Source organism: Vigna unguiculata, chromosome 3 (assembly GCF_004118075.2).
Source record: "Vigna unguiculata cultivar IT97K-499-35 chromosome 3, ASM411807v1, whole genome shotgun sequence".
Lineage (NCBI taxonomy): Eukaryota > Viridiplantae > Streptophyta > Magnoliopsida > Fabales > Fabaceae > Vigna > Vigna unguiculata.
Genome location: NC_040281.1, coordinates 44,867,304 through 44,881,979, shown reverse-complemented (window position 1 = coordinate 44,881,979; position 14,676 = coordinate 44,867,304). Strand labels below are relative to the sequence as shown.

General features: G+C 26.8%; 1 long non-coding RNA gene across 1 annotated transcript; it reads right to left on the bottom strand.

Annotated features, from left to right (window-relative positions):
- Positions 1-10,963: 10,963 nt before the first annotated feature.
- On the bottom strand, positions 10,964-12,601 carry LOC114176215. The gene is made up of 3 exons (XR_003602978.1): positions 12,538-12,601; positions 12,313-12,381; positions 10,964-11,012 (listed from the first exon to the last, which is right to left on the bottom strand). It is a non-coding gene; the product is annotated as an uncharacterized LOC114176215 (long non-coding RNA).
- Between the last annotated feature and the right edge of the window lie 2,075 nt (positions 12,602-14,676).

Genomic DNA, 14,676 nt, shown 5'->3' with positions numbered 1-14,676 from the left:
GTTTTTTATATAATTATTTTTATTTATAACTCATTATCATAAGTGTAACTTTATCACTACAATTGTGTAAAAAAATTCATTTACTATAATATGATAATTTAATGTCATTTCATGAATCCTGTTTATCACCTTCCAACATATATGGAAGTTAGAAGTTTAAAAGACGAAAAGTTTATGCTAAATTTCAGTTATTATTAGTTCAATTTTTGTTCTTTGTGTGATTTCATTCAAGTAGTGTATTCTAATTTTTATTAGTGTATGAAGAAAGATATTTTATTGGAATTTAAAGAATATGAGAGTAAAAAGACATTTAAAAAATATTTTTAAATTTCGTTATACGTTTTCTTTTTGTAAATTGAAAAAAATAAACTTTATCAACTTTGTTTCGTCAACTTTGAAAATTTAGTAAATTTTTTGTCTCATGAAATTGGTATTCTAATTTGAAATGTATACAGTAATAATTTTTTCAAGATATTTGATATTGAAGAAACGATGATACTTCCTTTTGATATTTGATAATATTATGTTTTCATTGTAAGAATTTTTCATTGTTTTATAAAAATTAATTAATTGATATTAAAGCAGTAAGAAAACATGTATAGGTACGGGCATGGGTACGAGGTGTATACCTGTTATCCAGTGGGGATGAGGATGAGGAAATAATTTCATACTTATTGGATAAGGGTGGATTTTTTCTTTGAGAATGAGTATGAGATAACGAAACATGTATTTGCCTCGCATAGTTGCCATTTACATCTCAAGCACGAGACTAGAAAGTAATGAGTGATTCAAGAGTGGTTCAATAGTAGGTGATATGATAGGTCCAACAAATAACAAATTTCATTATGATAGACTCTAAACTCCTGATTCTGATATTATGCTCAATAGTGAATTTTAACCCTAATTCAACCTTACAAATTGACTTGCAAGATGAGGTATGCACTTCCTTATATATTGTAAATTGTCTTATCTCTAGTCCATGTAAGAGAGAAATATAAAAATATTGAAAAAAGAAGAAGTGAAACATAAATTGTTCAACAACATCAACCCATATACTTTACAATATTGATCAAGATATATTATAAATATTTTCATAATCTATTATGCATCTATTGAGAGCATCGAGAAGTGGGAATAAATTATTCAAAACATCTAGGATCATTTGGAATCAAGAGTTAGTAGACAAATGTTTCTTGCAATCAATCGAAAGAAAAATCTTATAAAGAGGTCAAGAAACAAAAGGTCACAACGCATAATATCTTATAGGGATGGTGTCAGTGAATGGTGTCATAAAACGGACATGTAATTCGTTAAAAGTCGACTATTTAGTCAATCAAAGAAAAGAGAAAAGAATATAGCTAACATGATTGAGAAACGATAATTGAAGCAAAAAGGATCACAACAAATAAAACAGAAGAACAAAACAACAACCATTATAGAAACATAATGGATATTAACCGCTCAATATACATGAAATCTAATTGGTAGTCATCCAAAATTTTTTAAAGGACAGTTATAGGACAATTTAGCATGTAACTTATTTAAATTTTGAATATTCCATGTAACTGTCAAAGGGGGCTAGAAAATATAAATAGATTTATTTTGTATCTTACAAGAGTGACAAATTATGGAACAATACATACATTCTGAGAAAAGTCGCAAAAAAAAAAAAATGATCAATCTAATGTTGGTTGTTACAATTTGAGTCACACTCTCATTGATTTATGTTATAAATTTTTATTTTCTTTGGTAATTTATTTCTTAAGATTTACTTGTGTTCTTTACATTCCATTAGAATTCTAAAATTATATCGTGATTGAGACCATACATATCATTTATAATTTTACCATCATAAATTTACACTTTGAATTCGTTAAGTGTTTGATTAATTTACAATGAGTTTTATATAAGTTAATTTTCTTCATAGAAGTTTAAAGACAACACTAACCAGTTAGATTAAGAAACAAGTGTTTACTCGGTTGTAACATCCCGTTTTTATAGTTTTTAAACTATTAAACAAAACATTTAAATTTTAATAGTTCAGAAGCAAGTAAAGACATAGGCCAGCATAATCTAATACAGTCATCCAAAAAGAAGTACATACGCTGATCAACCTGTACAGCCCGCACCACTAAAGGGTTATAAAACATTATAAACATTCACTAGGAAAAACATGTGGCTACTACAGCGGGGAAAAGTCCTGGAAACCCACTCAACGTCTGTCTAGGAAGGGTGTACTTTCACCTGCACTTTTATCTGCTCCCGCCATTCAATAAAGACGACCATTGCAAAAGTAGAAGACACACAGAACACCATAAAAACTAGAAGGGTAAGCTAACTTGAATAAAGAGCAAATTATGCAAATTTTATATTAAGACAGAAAATAGACTTTTATTACACAATCGATTCAATCACCAAATTAATCCTGACCACAACACCACGCATCAATCTAGACTCGATATCCGGATTATGTAAGCGGCATTGGAGCTCTTGGTGACTTGCACTCGAGATGGTTCCTAAACTCTGCAGAGTTTTAGGCACAAGGGGTATTCACCCAACCACTCTCAAGGTAAATCCCATCACCTCTATGATGGATCGGAATCATAGACCAGGACCTCCTGCTACTTCCCCCGACGTAATCCATCATACTCTACTTGAGTCTTAATGGTTACTGGAAGCGTCAGGATATCACCAATTTGAGTCCTCATGCCCTTACATTTACTAAACCACATTCTTAGGATTTCCCTTGAAATCCTAACTCTAACATACTTCCATTCACATCAAGTTCACACTCAATTTCTGCATACAGTTTAACATGCATAAAGATCTCATACATTATCAACCATCATCATCTTAAAGCAACCAATCAAGCATCAAGAAATCAAAACAATGGGAAAAACCAAACTTCTGCAGGGAATCTCGCTTAGGCTAGAGGGTCTCGCCTAAGCTAGAGAGCCTATCTCGCTTAGGCGAGTCGTTCTCGCCTGGGCGAGACATCTTACAGTGGCAAATTACAAATCCTGGGCGATCTCTCGCTCAGGCTAGACTGGTTCGCCTAGACGAGATGTCATCTCGCTCAGGCGACCCCAGCTCGCCTAGGCGAGATTTCGCACAATTGACAGGGGTGAGCTTCTGGTATTTTCGCTTAGGCGAGACCAACTCGCCTAGGCGAAACTACCAGAAATCCTCCCTATTTTGCACATGCAAGCTCGCTCAATGACATCTACCACTCAATTTCGCACACCAGCAGTTTCAATCATCAATTACACAAACGATCATGCAATTAAAACACTCCCTAATGCAATCCACATCAAAATGAGTTATAGAGTTAGCTTCCCTTACCTATTCTTGAGTTAAGGTTTGAGTGGAGGCAACCTAGGAGAAGGGAGCTGAATTCCTCAGCTGAACCTAGAAGAAATTATCATCAAATTACGCAGGAAGCATGAGCACTGGATTAGACTCCGAATGGAAGCAATATTTCGAGTTGAATTTCGAATTCGGAATGAAAGCTGCAAGGAGAGCTTACCTAGGAGAAGAGAGACTGTGAATGGAGGCAGCAGAAGGCTCAAGCGTGGCTTCTTCTTCAGGACCTGATCAAGAAGCAAGGTTGATGAGGTCAGAAAGAGGGAGAACAGAGGGAGAGCTGAGTATGCAGAGAAGGAGGAAAATGAGGTGAGTTTGGTGCTGTTTTTGGAAGAAAAAGAGGGGTCTTGCATCGGTCATGTAAAAAAAAAAACTCACATGAAATAAAATTAATTTTAAGTAATACCAAGAGATCAAAACGAAAAACAACATCTGTTATGTTCATTTATGTGGCTTGAATTGAAGTAAAATATTGCTACTTTATATAATTAATTATGTATTTGTCTAAAATTCAAATTCAACCAAACTTTTCTTAGAAAGGAGGTGTTTTAAATATTAAAATAATGCACGTAAAGACAACATGACTATTACATAAAAAAGTAACAATAATTTATAATTCGTTGTCTCCATTTTTAAATCAATAGCATATAATGTTATAAACTATTCTATTATATTTCTTTTAATTTGATTCTCTTTTACAAAATTCAAACAACATCATATTTTACTTCAATTCTCTTCATTTCGTCTCTTACTTTGAGTAAAACTCATCCTTACCCTTACTTTTACTCCATCATGCCTGTCACCGCAAAACATTGATGATTGTTATGTCTTTGTCTCTTGGCGTGTACCTAGGATTATGCCCATTAAGATTTTTAATTACAGTCTCTTCGCTACGTTGAAGAAACGTTCTATATTCTTTTTAAATTATTATTTTCATTATTTTTAATTATTAAATTATATTATTTAAAAAAGTCAAAATAAATAATTAAAAATAATTGAAATGAATAAAAAAAAAGTTAAAATATCATTATTTAAAAACTGGACGATATTTATCGAAACCCGTGTCAGTGAATTTACAATTGAATCACTGAGTTATTTATTGATCCAACTTGTTCGGTCTATGCTTAAAATACAAAAATATATTACAAATATAATGTAAATATAACTTTTTATCACAATAAAATAATAATAATAATAATAATCTATATTTATAATAATAAAGTGATTCCTCTTTTTGTGTTCACATTTCATAATATCTATTTTACTCTTAGTTATTTTAAAAATAATTCATCTTTTATAATATTCGTTTCACCTTCAATTATTTTAAAATTAATTATTTTATAAATAATTTAATTTTAATTATTTTTTATTTTTCTACAATTTGAAATCTCTTTTATCTTAAATTATTATTTAAATTTTCTTTTTACATATTTTATTTTTTTTAATTTTATATTTAACAACTATTTTAAAAATTATATATTTGTTATTGATCTTAAATTTCTTAAAAATTAAAAAATACAAATACAAATGACAGCATCTGTTCAATAATAATAATAATAATAATAATAATAATAATAATAATAATAATAATAATAATAATAATACAAATAAAAAATTACATCCAGAACATTTTAATTTTATAATTTAACGGTAACACAATCAAATTCTTAATAACAATAAAAGTTCATAAACATATTCAAAAGACTATGTATGTAATGGAAAAAAATCTGGACTGGGTCTATTTCTTTTTTCCCTGTTTATTAGATTGTTTGAAAGAAATTGTTTTTTTCTTTCCATGAAACTCCTTTGTAGTTGAATGATGCTCTAATTAAGAAATTTCTAAAATATTTTATATAAAGCTTTTATTTTTTTAATATGATTTGAGATTATATTTATTAAAGGATATGTATCATTTGAGTATATATGTATTAAAGGAAATGTATCATTTCTAATATATATATATATATATATATATATATATATATATATATATATATATGTATATACTTGTTTCAAAGTTTAGGTTCTACTGTGTGTAAAATATTAACCTCTTTTTTAATATTTGAACGAATTTATCAAGAAGTACTTTATGCATATTTATTAGTATATTAATATTAAAATGACTTTTTAATGTATATAGGTAAACTTGGGAAATAATTTGTTTTTTCAATAAAACATATTTAAACTTACAAACGAGTTAAAAAAGTTTAACTCAAGCTTAGTATTTTCTTTAGAAGTTTTAATTGTGCTCGATTAAATAAATAAGCCAAACTCAATCATTAATACTTTTTGCAAGTTAAGTTCAAGCTTTAAACATTTGGGTTGACTTTATTAGTTTACACCAGTGCTTACAAATATCATAGTTTCTCTCAACTATTTAAAGAATTTACAAAAAACATCAAAAGAGCAAAATTTAGTAATAAAAAGTAAAAATAATGTATTAAAATTTAATAATTTTCAATAAATTTTAATTAAGGATAAAACTATAAATGAAGTGTCTTAATTTTATATATTTTTTAAAACACCCTTTATTTTCGCTTTAGATAATCACACAAATTATTGTTATTTCTTGTATAATTCATATTTCTTATATATTTTATCATAGATTGAAATTCATTAAAATAATAAATTTTTGTAGATTTTATTTTAATTAAAGAATCTATTTATTAATTTTTAATAGCATTATGAATAATAAAAATGTATTAAAACTAACCGTGCCCCTTGTCCTACAAAAAAAAAATGGTATTAGTGTTCCGTGTCTGACTCCACGCGCTTGGAAATTGGAACTGCTGTCGTTATGTATAAAGACAGAATTTATTCGGTCTTCATCGTCAAATTTTTATATTTAAATTATAAGTTCATAAATTATTATTTTATTATTGTACTTTAGTTATATTTACTACTGTTATTTTATTATAAAAGATTATTTGTTAAGAATGTAAAAAAATAAAAAATAAAAAAGTTAATGTAGAAGGAATATTTTTCTTTGTTATTACCCCTTTCCCTTTGTTGTTAGCCATAGTATTAAGAGACACAGGAATAAGTGGGAAAATTTCACACACCATATCATATAATCTATGTCCTGTACACATAATGGGTCTATGATGAAGTTACTTATCATTCTGCAAAATTGTTAGGAAATTAATGTGAATGAGAAATTTTACATAAGATAAAAATTAACAAAACAAATTATATATAATTAAAAGTATCTAATAACTCATTATTCTTTTAAGATTTTGAGTTGAATTTAATATTTTAATTTTTTTATAGAAGTTTATTTATAATTCATGGTTTTAAAAATTTGGCTCTCATATAAAAATTAACGACGGTAAATATTATTTTTAAAAGGATTAAAACTAATGAATCATATTCTTACTTTAAGAACACAGCAATTGTAACTACCGCGCCTCTGGTTTCAAACAAACTAAACGGTTGGCTAGTAAGAAGGGTTTGGCAACTTATAATTATTTTAACTAGTTTGAATAAAGTTAATCATACTTTTAGTAAACAAAACAACTGTGATTTATAAAAATAGAATAAAAACACAAGTTAGGTATTAGGTCACCAACATTGAAATTGTAAGGAAAATATTGTAAGAAGTAAGAAATACGTAAGGAATTAAACTACCAACCAACACAAGACCAAACGGTCAATTAATAAAGCATAATAAAAGTAAAGTGGTTTCAATTTAAAATGTCATACAAATTATTTAACTTTTTTAGCATTAGGAATTTAGCACAATTATAAAGAAAAAATACTGCATAAATATCGATAACGAACAATGAAAGGTTACTTTTTTTAATTTTTCGTATATTTTTGAATTCTGTAGAAGGAAATCCTAAATACAAAAAAATACATATATTATCACTAGAAATATTAGATTTTATGTTTAAATAAATAAGTAAGTAATAAATTATTGAGACCGGTCTTATATAAAAAAGTTTAGGTTTTATGTGGACGTTACAAAAGAAATGATAAAATTATTATAAAAGGTATCCGGATAAAGTATAAAGAAAAAGGTACCAAATCACTAAAGCAATATTGTAAATAAAGAAAATATTCGAAAAAGTGAAGAGTGAAGATGACCCACAAAAATAGTCGATAATTTTTTCTTTTAATTTCAAGTATCTTTCCCCTAATAATTCATGCTTAATATATTTACATGTTTAAAATATATACATAATTTCCGTACAATTTTAAAGCTAAGTGTTTGAAAGTATACATAAATCTTTACTTTGGCAAATAAATTATCTAATCACTATTTTATTCTAAATAATTAATATACGTGGTTGAGAATAGTAATAAATTCGTTTAGATGTAGTAGGAACAAAAGTTCAATTGATAGAATTATTGGCAATCATCATATATATGATTAGGTATTGTTCGCTTTATAGAGTTTATTCCATCATGATTTTGTCTTTAAAAAACATCTCAACGAATAAAAAGAGAAAGATTATTTAAATCATCTTAAATCTCGACTTTTAAACGATATGGGACTATTAAACGCAGTAAGAATATATATATATATATATATATATATATATATATATATATATATATATATATATATATATATATATATATATATATATATATATATATATATATATATATATATATATATATTACGTCGCTTAGGAGTCAAGGTTAAGTACAGTTTAAATACTCCTTGCTCCCTCCATCTTCTGAAACACCTTTTAAGGACAAAATCGTGACAAAAACCCACGTAGTTCCAAAGCGAACAATACTTTGAGAATGCAGTCGTTGTTCCTAACGATGGCTGTTAATCAAATCGGACGGTGCCTTTTGAGGATAAAATCGTGATCAGAATAAGTTTTGTAATCATTTTTTTTCTCTTTTGTTACACACTTTTTTTAGTCTCACATTTGATTATTTTTAATATTTTTTTTACATGACAATGTTTGACTCTTAGTTTTAAATGTTCAAACGCATAAAATTTTCATTTATTAAGTAATATAAACATTTTTTTATTATCTTTGATTCTTATTTTTTTGTTTTATTTGATTTTTTTTTTGCTAAAATAATTTTCATTGTTCCTCAATTCTTTCACTCTTTTGATATCCAAATTTTTTTTTCAAATTTTTAAGATACTTTCCATCTTATAATACCGTTGTTATACATTTTTTTTCTTTGTACGATTTTATTCAATGATATATCAAATCATTTTTAGAGCACACAATTTATCATTTATACTTTTTTTAATATTTGTATTTGTTGTTTATTTTTATCATGTAGAATATTATTATGATGATTTTTTTTATAATTACTTTTATTTTCTAAGTTATTATCATACGTCCAATCTTATTGGTCAACTATGAAATTTCATTTACAGTAATATAATAATTTAATATAATTATCATAAATTTTGTTTATCACTATCCAAAATAGATTGAAGTTCAAAAGATGAAAATCTATGTCTAAATTTGAAATATTTTTAGTTTAATATTTTTTTCTCTAAGCTATCTCGTTCAAGTGGTATATTATAATCTTTGTTAGTGTATGAAAAAAAGATATTTCATCAGAATTTAGAGAAAGAATGAAAAAAGACATTGGAAACATTTTTAAAATTAAAAAATTGATTTTTTTATAATTTAAAAAAAATATTTTATAAGTTTACCGATTTTATTTCATTAATAATTTCAAAATTAATAGATATTTTAGTTTTGTTGAAACATATGTGTAACTGTGTAATATTTTATATAATTATTTCACTCTTATAAAATTGTTATTTGATATTCGTATTTAAATTTATACAGTTATACTTATTTTAAATGTTTAACATTGAAGAAAAATTAGAATATCACATTGAATATTTAATAATATATTTTATTTGTCGAGATATTTTCTTAAACAATTAATTGATATTTAAACTTTAAGAAAGTCACTAGTGTAAAAACAAATTTATAAGGTCCCAAGTTTCACGTTGCATGTAGCAAAATTCGACCTTGAAAATGCATAATGAGATTTTTGTAAATATTTTGTCAAAATTGGCATGCGATGTCCTTATAACGTCTGTTGTCAAACCTAGGGGAGGTTTGACACCCCTTAACATATAATGACCTAAGGTTTGACGTCCTTTAACTTTTGTTATGAGGGGGTCTGATGTCAATTTGACTTTTAAAATTTTAGAAACAGTGTCAACCCTTCACCTTTCTCTTTCTCGAGAAACCTCCAAAGTGCAATGACAATGACAAACTTGTACGAGGAAGTTCTTAAACCCATTTCACTCCATCTTGTTATTGTGTATTCATTTGGACTCAAGCTTTCATTATCCTTGATTGCATTTTGACTCAATTTTTTCTTCTGTATTCAAGTATAGAGTGTTCAGGTATGAGATATTGGTCACAAATTCATAATTGTGAAGATTTTGGGGTAAAAAACTTCAAATGGTCATAATTTCAAATTGGTCACAAATTCTAAGATATGTTTTTTTTTTTTTTCACCAAGTTTTCCATACTTTATAGCTTTATTTGAAATACTTATAGTACTTAGGAAATTTTGGAAATTTTTGTGGTATGTTCTTGAATTGTATATTGATTTTTCATAATTTTATTGGAGAAAAATATTGACACAAAATTAAAAAAAAAAATCCACAAATTGACGTCTATTATCCGACATCAATTTAACATCTTTCACACCTTGGACCTTCAACTAATATATACAAAAAAAATCTAAAATAACATAGGTTAAAAATCTTCTTTATATTAATAAATATGTACGAATATATAAAAAATGAAGATGAATGACAAAAAAAAATTATACGCGTATAAATAAAAATAAATCTTTGCATGAAGAATATGATGATAGGATGAGATGTTGAAACATGTCCTATTTCACTTGTTATCACAACTGTATGTCATTATATGCCTAAGAAAGTGTGAATAAAAAATAAATAAATAAAGGATTTACAAGTTGAGAGCGAAAGATATAGTCGTGTTGGGGATAATTGTAAAAAGGAAAATGATACTTTAACCCACTTTTTTTGACCCACTTTTAACTTATTACTTCAATCATCATTAGATCATTTTTTTTATTCTTTTTAGTGATGTGATATGATGATCTAATGGTGATTGAAGTGGTGGGTTAAAAGTGGGTCAAAAAAAGTAGGTTAAAGTATCATTATCCTTGTAAAAATTAGATTATTTAATAAGCTCTTGTTTTAATAAAAATCAGATTAATTTCTATTTAATTAATTATTTTTAAATAATTAAATTCATTTGAAAGCAAAAGGATATTAATTTTAACACAAGAAAAAAAACATATTGAAATTTCAAGGGAAAATTTATTTAAAAGTATACTCATAAATTACAATTTAAAAAAAAAATCTTTAAGATTGGTTTTTTACAAATTTCTTCTATTATACAACTAAAATTGCTAAATACTTTATATATGTAACATCTCATTTAATAACATACAGTTACTAAACAAAATATTATATAACTGACCATCATTAAACATAGGAATATTGACATGTAACTACTATATTACAGTCATTCATATAAGATATACTGAAATATAGATTTACACATAACAAAGTTGATTTAACTACAACTTTTTAAAGTTTATTTACAAAAGATTCCCCAAATGCAATTCCTCTTCCTTGACTGGTCCAAGTGCTACTTCTTCATCTACTCTCACCAATCAAGTAATAATTACAAATAGAGAACACAAGACAAAACAACAACATAAAGAAAAAAGGTAAGCTAATATACAAAAAAGTTTATTACTTCAAAAGAATACAATTATTAATCATACTTATTCAATCATACCAATCATGAATGAATACTATCCTATTTCATACAAAGACTTATATATGACTCAATTATCTAGATACTTTCATTGATATTGAATTTTGGCAAGTTTTGCACTTGTGGTGACATTTATTACTCTGAAGAGCCATTGCGAATGGGTTTCACCCTACCCCACACAAGGTTAGTCCGTTAATGTCTTTGACCAAGATAAAACCCCTAGACTAAGACCTTGTGCTCTTCTCACCACATACTCTATCCTTCTCTACTTGATAATTGAACGGTTAGCGCGTCAAGATAACTTCCAAATTAAACCCATATATGAATGCATACACTAATATAAATCACTACTAATCCTCCTCAGATTAGTATCAACCATTCTCAAATAAACCTCATACACCAACCATTTCCTAAGTAATAATCAGTATTTACAATAACACACCAAAATGAACATAGAAAATGACTAGTAGACTTTAATGTATTCTCTCAGCAAAATCATTCATTCGCTCAGCGCGTAGTGCCTATAGGCCCCACTCGTCTAACGACTAGATGGCTCGCCCAACGAATAAATCATTGGAGCTCATAAAGATAAATTCCTCCGAAAGTTGTCTAGTGAGTGTATTCTCGACCAGTGACCACCAAGTCAATAAGCTCTCTAACTTTGGCTTCACTTAGCAAGCACACACGCGATCAACGACGCCAAGTCAGTAAGCCCTTTGAATTTAGATTCCTTCAGTGAGTATATACTTGACCAACGACCACCAAGCTAGTAAGTTTTTTGACTTTAGATTCGCTCAACGAGTACATTCTCGCTTAACGACTACCAAGTCAATAAGACCTCTGACTTTGGATTCAGTCAACGAATGCACACTAGACCAACGAGTTTGCATAATTCTGCATAATAATGTCATCCAGTCTAGTCCAAATAGTCCAATAGTCATCACAAATGCCAAAAGCATACCAAATTTGAATTTCACCGCAATCATCAGTATCAATTAATCTCAAATGCAATACAAAAACAACCAACATTTCTAAGTAAGCAAAATTAGACCTAAATCCCAAAATTGACACATCATATATTATTTTACAACTCAAATGCATAGGCAAATCATGGTACAATCATACAAATTACTATATAATATTTATGCTACTCAAAAGCAGTGTAATTAGCTTTCCTCACCTGTGAGACAACTCAGACATCTCAAGAATACCAAACCCCCTTCACGCTTACAGGATGAACAATTTATACCTAGAAACAACACAAACATGATCAGGGTACAACATTAGAACCACTTATCAACAGAGACTTATAAAGATGATTTAGATGCCAAATGCGAGCTAGATCCTCTCACATGCACAAGGAAGAGCAACTGCCCAAGATAAAAATGGTAGAAAACCAACTTACTTAATTGAAGAATATGATCGGACAAAAGTGGAGAGTTGTCACAAGGATCACCTTAGCGGTCTCTGATATTCAAATAGATGAACATAGGATGAGAAATCTAGAGAGAAGTGAGAGAGCTCTAAAAAATGATTTTTAGAAGAATGGTATGTTTATAAATAATGAAACTCGTTTATAAAAGTTATATTTATACTTTAATTTTTTAGTATTACAATAATCTAGTGTCATTATTTTAAATACTACATCGATTCTAAAATAACATTTTCTATATCTTTACATTATCGCACGAAAGAAAAAGGGTAAATATTATTATTTTCAAAAATGCTCTTCATATAAATATGAAAATAACATATTCACGCAAATTCGTATTAAAAATGAATAAATCAGTAGTAATATATTCAAAAGAATAAACTAGACTTATTTAAAATTAGTTTCAAGTTAATATATTTTATAAATGAACAATTTAAAGATTTATTGAATTTTAATTACTTGTAAGCTTAAATTATTGGTGAGATTTTTGGCAAATAACAATTAACTCATTAATAATCATATAATATTAAAATTTATTTGATTATTATTTAATTTTTCTAAAAATAAAGACAGTAAACACAAAATTAAAATATTAGTAGGGATCATTGTGAGGGAGTGTAATAATCAATCTCACTATAAGCGTTTACACTGACTCTAAACTATATAATATATAGTGTCTCATTATCGTGAGATGATTTCCTATTTACTTAAGTGTGTCAAACATGATGTGACTTGTTAAAATGTGTATCTTTTTCCTAAGTGTGACAATATTATTCTTGGTGAAACTGTGTGTTATATTGTTTAAACAAAAATATTACAAATTTAATGTGTTAGAAATCTCACAATAGATAATAGATAAAGAAGAATAAGATAAGCAACATATAAGAAAAAAAAAATCACATGATATCTTATTATCTTATATGAGTATTGAAAATATTTACTTAATATTTTTTTATTTAAATTATATTTTTAAAACTTTTAATTTTAAAAATATCTTTTATATAAAAATAAAAATATATTTAATTATTATGTATAATTGAGAAATCAGATATATAAATATTTAATATTTTGTTATATTTCATTCCTCTATTCTATTCTATTCTGTATATAGAATATATGAATAAAATAAAAGAAAATAGGAATCTCCTTCGTAACTCTATTGTAACTCTTGTATTTTACAAAATCTCTTAAAATTTGAAATAATTAGGTTATTCACAACTCATATTGATAACAAATTGTATTGAAAATCTTTTATCAGTAAAGTTGTCCAGCAAAGTAGTTTCTCGCCATGAAATGGAGGTAAGAGTTATCCTTTAGGTAATTGTGCTTAATAAATATTTTTCTTTGATAAATACCACTATAAAAAGGAAAGGTCCTAACTAACATACTTATTTTTAAAGAAATATTTTTGCTAGAGATAGAGATATTTCAACAAAGAAGATCACTTAAAGTGGTAAATATTTTTTCAAATAATTTATATATTTATGACTGCTATTTGATATGCATATATTTCGTGACGGAATTAAAGAGTTTATAACAATATTTTATCATTACTATTGATTAAGAGAGAAAATTTTCCTCACAAATATTTTTTGACATCTAAGCATTTTATTATAGATTCCATCACAAATATGTGGCTATAAATGCTTTTCATCACAAAAGTAAAAATAACTAACAATGAAAGAATAAATGACACATCAAGTATTATGAAAAGAAAATTAATTATTTAAATGAGTGTAAATTTTTTTTAAAAGTTATTTTTTATAAAGTTATTTAAAACTTACTTTTTAAACTGATATTAAAATTTATTCTAATTAAGTTTAATGAACCTATGCAAATCACAAACAAATATTAAGCTCAGAGTAACTCGTCATACACATTACTTCCCAAACTTACTTCTGTAATCCTCAATCCTCGTCAGGTCTCCACATGCCTTTATATTATTCTAACAATAATGATATTTTAATTTACTTTTTGATTTATTATTCTAATCATTTTTTAATTATCTATTTTTATTTATTTTTAATAATGTTATGTGACGATTTAAGAATGATTAAAGTAGAAAAGTAAAAGTGAGTGAAAATATTATTATCCTATTCAATAATATAGTAC